Source organism: Orbicella faveolata, unplaced genomic scaffold (assembly GCF_042242905.1).
Source record: "Orbicella faveolata isolate gen_17 unplaced genomic scaffold, um_ofav_v1 contig_12, whole genome shotgun sequence".
NCBI lineage: Eukaryota > Metazoa > Cnidaria > Anthozoa > Scleractinia > Merulinidae > Orbicella > Orbicella faveolata.
The window spans coordinates 16,857,102-16,865,498 of NW_028301539.1; positions in this window are offsets into that span (position 1 = coordinate 16,857,102).

Genomic DNA, 8,397 nt, shown 5'->3' on the forward strand with positions numbered 1-8,397 from the left:
ACTGAGTAGCAGTGGCTTATTGCATTATCCTTTCGTGACCCACGAGTTATGTACAATTCGCTAATCACGTTGTTTTTTTCCCCCTCGATTTGCATTAGAAGTCATTCTTCCACGTTGCTTTAGATACTAGGGAACTATATGCAAGTCACGTTGCACTCTGAGCCCCTATTCTTTTGGCACGTAACGAATTCAAACTAATTTTACATTACGACTGGTAATAAGCCACCGAGCATTTCGAGTATAAAACCTAATTAAGCAATATTTTCTTGGATTGGCTCAGAAGTAAAGGGAAATTCACAGCCATACCCTCCTGAACGAAGCTGTATTGTATTAAAACCAACTTTTCAAGTGAATGAAAAAGATGCTGCTTTATTTAGGGGTGCTATTGACACATGTCAACAAGTTCTTGACACATTTTTGGCTTCGACGGAGTAGTAGAGACAGGTGGCTGCTTCTTGGTGAATGGAAGTTGTCACGTGATCAACCACTGAATGGAAAGCCCGCGGCCTGTTTATTTACGGTCACTTTATGTTGGTTGCGCTCGCCAATCACAACTGCGAACCAATTATGAGAATTTTATTAGAACCCTAGGAGGTGAACCTTTTAGCTTCCAGGTAATTTTTTTTGTTATTATTTCTTAACACAAGATTCTCAAATCACCAAACACGTACGAATAAATTGACAAAAAAAGATAGATTTTTCGTTGCATATGCATGGTTTTAGTCCGTTCATTAGCCATTGAACGTTTCATCAATTCGTTACGGAAGATGAAAATATCCTCGTGGTAGAACGCAAAGAACTTTATCGCTTGGCTTAGAGTTGAGCGACCTTCAAATGCCAAGAATTACATTTACCATCCTGTTGAAACTAATTAATTGTCGGTTATGTACTTTGAAACTTTCGATCATCCAAGTACATAAAGGGGTTCGTTTATGGTTAAAGTTTCAACAAAGTGTTTACAGATAGGACTCCTTCCTGCTTCTTGTTTACGAACTGTAAACTTGGTCTTTTAAAACCAATAGTAATTCTTCGTGTTGACGGGAAAATCTTCCCCCGGTAAAAACAAACTTTGGTTGTTTTGGACTCGTTGTTTACAGAAGTAGCCTAATGGGGTGTGGCCACGAATCCATCTCAGAAAGGCTAAAACAATGGCTCGTGAGATGAAGATAATCACCTGTGCATGTAAAAGGAGGGCTTATACCACCAGCTACATACAACATCCTACTGAGCGGTGAAAAAGCCTTTTTCGAAAACCATTTCAATGTATCAAATTGTATTTGTTTGCAACGCTACGTCGTCTACGTATCGGCGCCAGTTAATGGAAAACTCTGCACCGAAAAGCTGACAGTTTGCTTTGAAATCTCCTCTTCAATTACGACAAGTTTTTCTATATGCACAAGATTATTTATTTTATTTTCGCGCCATAATATTTCCTTTAGCATCGAAATGTTGTGACATGTTTCGGAGCGCTGTGTATTTCCCCACCCTTTGCTTTGTCATTTTCTTAAGCGTTCCGCGTGCCATTTCAAATGCGGGAACTTTGTTTTCTTACTGACAAGTCGGCTTACTGACAAATAGCTTTGTAAGACTAACTGACAAAATTAAAGCAATAGAAAGTTATAGAACAGTGTGAAAATTAACAACCTCGGCTTTAGAAGAGTGCCCTGTTGAAGTTAAGACTGTTGAGACTTCTTTTAAGACTTCTTTTTATAATTCCGTTATTGATACTCAGGAAAAAGCCTCCCTTTCAGACCAGTTTCACGGGAATACGTGTCCACGATTGGGATTAAATGGATTTTCTCATGCATATGAATCACGAATTCCAATTCGAATTTGTTTTGAGCAAGTATCTGTCATATGATTGTAAATGAGACTTTCCAAGTTTATATGGTTGAGGTGAGATGAATTGAGTACAATTACTTGGCAACAAAGGCTGGGTTATTCAAAGCCCGATTAAGCTAACCTGGGCGGATCGATTAGAGGGAATTTTGATATCAACTTTGTAATTTTTCATTACGGTTTTCTGTCTATATTGTTTGGTTCACTTAAATCCTGAGTTAGCGGTAACCGTGGAAAGATGGTTAGTACGCTTGTCTCCGGATCGAGTGGTGGGGCTTCGAGCCCTGGCCGGGGACATTGTGTTGGGTTCTTGGGCGAGACACGTTACTCTCACAGTGCCCCTCCCCATCCAGGTGTATAAATGGGTACCGACAAACTTAATGCTGGGGGTATTCCTGCGACGGACTAGCATCCCATCCAGGGGGAGTAGAAACACTCCTAGTCGCTTCATGCTACAGAAACCGGGATAAGCTCCGGCCTGATGGGCCACATGGCTCGTATGCAGACTTCACCTTTACCCAGCGTTAACCAGCTTTCGAACAACTCGGCCCTGGGCTTAACAACTCGTGTTAAATATCGTAAATTTTGCTTGTTATGCATTTCACTAGTATTTGTTGGCAAAACGTCTTGTAATCAAAAACTCCAAACTTTCTATAGGTTCTCAGCTTTTGTATCACTCCCACAAATTAAAGGTTTTTTTAGAAAAAGTGCCCCTCAATTAAATGTATTAATACAAATCACAAAAGCAAGATTATTTTTTCTAGAAATATTTATTTTAACATATGCTTGAAAAAAAAAAGTGGCCGGGAGGTGTCGCGATCAGACTCACGGATTTGCAGTTCATTCACGTTTCGAGAATTCTCTTCATTTATCAATAGCCGAAAAAAAAAATACAACATTTCAACATAACTTTAGGGAATCTATTTAATTTAAGAAAATCAGTACACAAATTCATGCAGACACTAGCACTAGCGGCGAAGTCAATATAGATCCTTCTCTCTCTCTCTTTTTTTTTTTTTTTCTTTTTTTTTATTGTTATTATTATTTCGACAATGTTTTTGATTCGGCATTTGCCCAAAGAGCACAGACTGCTCATCGAGGGAGCTTATGCCTTTTACACTTATTTACCAAAAAATCAAGATCGTGGAGAAAAATAACTCGCTACATACAATGACACAAGTAGAAATGTGCGGCCGCAATCGATAGGAATATGTCATATTTCCAGCTTGGCCAGACTAAACAAGACTCAGGCTCAAAGCAGTAAGCAGTTCACCGACCATTGGCAGAGGCCTCGTCATGTTGTACAGTGGCGAATCTAGGGGGAGGGAGCAGCGGCTGCACACCACCCCCCCTCCCCCCGCCTGAGATGAAGCCTTCTTTTTCGCATTCGCTTTTAAAATTCGTTTACCTCACCAGTCAGTTACGCCATTCCTTGATGATGCACCCCCTCCTTAGAAAAATCCTAGGTCCGCCTCTGTTGTATTTGTATTTTTGGCAAAAAGGTGACATTCAGGATAAAGAAAATGTGTATTTATGCCTGGTTTAATAAAAAGCCGGGATTCTAGCGGGTATCATTTATTATGGAAAACACTTTTATCTATCAGAGCAAATAAGGAATAATATGGCGCCAGGAAACGTCTCAAATCATCGGATGCCTTTGTCCACACACGAATAAAATAAATGACATCCCTGTATCAGAGAATGAAGACCAAGAAAGATAGGTGGAATTCCTTAAATAGGAAATGCCAATAAAATAAATTTAGCTAGTTTCTTGAAGTGAATTTTGTCAGTGCTGGTTCTCCAAGTCCTGATTAAAACTATCATGAAAAGCTACAGCAGGTCAGTTTCCACTTGACTGTCAAGGAAAAATTTGCATATCTGTTCAACACCTAACTGAAACTATTATCTCATTTGAGGAGTAGTCATTTTCCTCCTGCTGATTTTACCTATTAGTGAACAACCCGCCCATTAATTAATGCTGCTTACAAGCTGTGCGAAGAATATGACAAAGCAGCAAGACATTCAAAGACAGTTTTAATGGACACGAAGTCAAAACGTGTAAATAACTAGCCTCGTATTCACTTCCCTTGGACGTTACGTTCAGGCCTGAACACTAAACGACAACGACTTTTGTTACTGGTTACTTACTCGAGATACAGCCAGAATGGCGAGGAGTACTTAAACTGATGCGAATGGTTGGGGCGCGGCTCCGTTCTTCACGCTGTTCACCAACCAACCGAAACGACTGGAACAGGCTAAGTTGTTTACCAAGGAGAGGACGGGTGGGTTTAGAATGCGGTATTAATTCCTAACTGAAACCTACAACGTTCTTATATGAGGTACGGATTGCGCACAGCTCCCAGGGGGACACCATGTGTAAAGGTTAGGGATGCTCATGGGAAAATGGCGCGTCTAGATCTTTATTTGACATCACTTAAAAAGGAAATAAAACTCCTTATTTTACGATTTCTTGGAGTGCATCCTAAACCATGACTCCTAAAATAGAAGCAGCCTCAGCTCAGACCGTTCACTGGAGATGGCACATGCCGGGAAATGGTATTGCAATGTACGTTCGAAGCACTCAGCTTGTCAGACAACGCAAATGACCAAGGGAATGAACACGAGCAGAGGGATCGACCGATGTTTGGCAGTTACTAAAAGTAACAGTGAGACAGGAGTACGGGCAAGGGTAGGGACAATGTTAGTGAGGAAAAAGTTTATGGTGGGAGGGACCGATTTTGGGGGGTTTACTTGCAATATATAGGCTGAAAGAAATGCACTGCCACAAAGTTGACGAGGTGGAAAACAGGGATGGCGCAGTGATGACAGCGCTGTCCTCCCACCAAAGAGGCCCCGCCAGGTTCGATTCCAGCTCAGTGCCATGTGTGAGTTGAGTTTGTTGTTGCTTCTCGCCTTACTCCGAGGGTTTTTAACCGGTTTCTCCGGCTTTCCTCCCTCCACAAAAACCAACATCTCCAAATTCCAGTTCAACCAGGAGAGACGCCCCGCATGAAATTGAACCAGCTAAGGCTGATGTGGCTTCCTCTCGAAATATTGACATTCATATCTTAATTATTTATTTGTTTGAGAAGGAATTAGGCCGGTGGAATGTGTTGCCCGACTCTTACTGATACCTTAGAGTTGTTATGGTCAGGGGGTGGTTCAGTAGGCGGTCTGAGTTCTAACACAGCGCCGTCATAAGTAGTAGAGATTCGACTGAGAAAGAAAGGCAGTGAGTAAACGAAACATTTTTTTTTTTTCTCAATTAACTTTTTCTCCTTAAATTATGTACTCATCTGTTGAAAGTTATATAAGTGCCGTTTTAGGTCTTTTGTTCATGTAGGTTCGTAATGATTTCCCTCCAGTTATTTGCATTTTTTGTTATCTCAATCGAGGACATTAAGCCACTTTGTTATGCAGGCTTCCTCCTTGAAGATTAATTTGTATTATCAAATTGAAATGCGCTAACTTAGGGCTTAGAGTTTGAGTGTATTTGGAAGACCGAAAAAGGTTTAGAGCATTTAGTTCACGTGCTGTTGAATCGAAAGTTTTACACGAGACCATGCATTTCAACCAGCCGACGGGTCTTTGCTGTTGGCACTGGTAGTCTAATATCAAAGCATCAAAACAATGATGGCACTTATCACTGAGAGAAAAGAACAGGTCAAAATTAGCAGATGGCGAAAATAATAAACACGTTAGTCAAGGTTTGTATGGCTACGATCACGTAACGAGACTTATTTTTGGTGCCGTTGAATTAACGCAGTCTCATGAACGGTTTCCTTCCCAAAACGTATTATCCCGCACAAAATGAAAAGATAACTGACCTTACTGCTGTGTAAAGCTAGCGAAAAGCTACCGTCAATTTGAAATTTAACTTTACGTTACCCTTACACTTTTTAAATCTGACCTTTATATCAGGTATACGCTCACGTTTAAATACGCCTTAAGGAGACTCAACGTAAATACTCTTTTTCTTTGGCCATCGTAGCTTAAAAAGAAATAACACCACAGGCGACAGCGGTGATAACATTACGATAAAATGCTTTTTTTCTCTAACAATGCGTTTTATCATAACGTTTATCATCACAGTCTGCGTGTTATTTCTTTTTTGAGAGACTGAAACTTCTTTTAGCGAGTGTTTAGTTCTTGCTTAAAGTTTCTCCTATTGTTCCAGTATATTTAAGATGGCATAAATGGCAGTTTTAAAGTTTTAAACGACATTTAAGTTATAACTGTAAAGTTCGTTAGCCAACTCCAAGAAAATTTAAGCCAACTTTAATTTTCAGTTAAAATTAAATCTCAGTTTTGATCTTGTGCGCTGAGTCGCATCGTTTTCATTGCGTGCTTTCCTCTCCGATCGTGAAGATTGAAGTGTTAGCGTCAGGCTACTATTCTTCTGATCATTTGCACGTAAACCAAGTACAAAGTCCAGCCAGATTCAACTGGTTACCATTCCTTTAGATTCCTCTTTAGATTTCTCTTTCCCAAATCAGTAGTATGCGATGTGTGTCACAAACTAACATTAACTCTTTAGACTAAAATAGTGTCTGCTTAGGGAATCCTTCGGCCAAGGGGGAAGAAGATGTCTGAAAGATTCCCTTGTGATAAAAACAAGAAGTGTTGAGCGCATACTAATCAAGTAATTCAAGGTGCTGATGTGAATCTAGCTATCAGGAAAAGAGGCCCACTCAACAAGTAACAAGTGCATGGTAGAAAATAGTTGATCAAAAATCAGGAAAACGTGGTACTCCATGTTAGACTGTTCCACGTGCTTTTTTTTAAATATCAGAACAGTAACCAAACGTGTTGTTTTTCAAATCATCACCTTGTTGTTGTGACATGCAGTGAGTTTTTCCAACATATCCCAACAGGTTAGTCTAACTGACCCAGCATTTACTCCCAACCTTGTTTCACGAAGGCTCGTCATGAACCAACTTCGATTCATTTCTGTCCTTTTGCAGTTCTTTATTATCAAATTTACGACAAATGATAAGTTTTAGCACCCATTGTTCTGACTGACAAAACCCATCTGGCCACCAGTTACAATGTCCAGCTGGTTTCTCTATTTAAAGAAACTAATTTTCCAATCAAAATATGTGTCAACAATCTAGCCAGTCCACGTTAAACTCAATCGGCTTTCAATTTGCATTTGAATGTGCAAGTTTAGAGTGGGTGATGATCTGAATCGAGAAAGTGTTGCATTTCTATTGAGTCACTGAAGGTTTTTGAAAAGAAAAACGATGAAGAGCGTTTCATAGTTAGCTGGCAATTAATTTATCAGTCTTCTACGCTCGGTAAACAGTTAAATACCGTTAATACGGTTAAGTGCAGCTGAAACGTTAAGAAAATTATAATAATGAATCACTGTCGCTGTAAGATCACTTTGTTATATTTCTATTTTGGAAGAGAGAAAATGACTTTCGGAGGGTAAGAGAGTTTATCCCCTAAGGAGGGTTTTTAAAGGATGTCGTGGCACCGATATTGGTGTCCCAAAACAATGAAACGGCGGCCAAATTGGTGTACCAAACCAATCCTGTGGGAGTTCATCTCTTTTCTTTGTTCCAATTAATTTGCATGGCTGCTGCCCACGTGAGCGAAAACACTCTTTATAGGACTTATTCCCAAGAAAATCTGTCTCAAGTCATTTTTAGACACAGTACCAGATCGTAAGCCGATGAGGTTACCGCAGGCGTTCCGTAGATGGTTTCGAGGAGCATGAAAATGTGTGTAAAAACAACTTGGGCTGTCCATCTGAGAAACATCTGCGTCACAGAGCTAGAATTGCCTCCCCTTTAACTCTCTTGGGATTTTCAGAACCGACAGTAATTTATTTAATTTATTTATTTATTTATGTATTTATTTATTTACGCAAATTCAATACACAGATGATCAAAATAAAATAAAATAGGGAATTAAATATATTTACAAGTATAAAAAGGAGATATCTGAGTAATTAGGCCAGTTAAAACAGAATTCTAGATTCCTTATTTTAAATAAACTGCCCGAGATAAGATATAAGAGAATAGGGGTCTTGAGAATGAGGCCCTTATGGGAGATTTGCTTTGTTACCCTTCATCTTCTGTTGCTTTGAAACATAACATAATACGTAACACATAAGCAAGAGCAAGAAAAGAAGTCGTAAGGCTATGTATACAGATTAAAATACAGAGGTTCACGGTATTATAGTAATCAGACTTATTTCGACATAACATTTTTGAATTCATGATCGACTATTATATAAAGCCTATTTCAAAGCCATTTAGCGTTACCATATATTTTCCAGCTATGACTATAAAACTGAAATTTTGGTTTTTGTTTTCTTTCATTGTTAAATAGACCATTTTGCAATTGTCCGAGTCTCAGTGACCTGGCCTTTGAATGAGGCTGGAGGTGACCTTGTTTTGATAGACTCACTGCTTTTGTTGTATAAATCAAATTGTTATAATGCTAACTAGTTTGCATTGCCAAGTGAGAGCCATCTCAAAGATGTCCAAAATTAATAGAAAACGTTTCTTGTAAGGTGGATATTCAGGGCATCCAATGACACAAACTGTT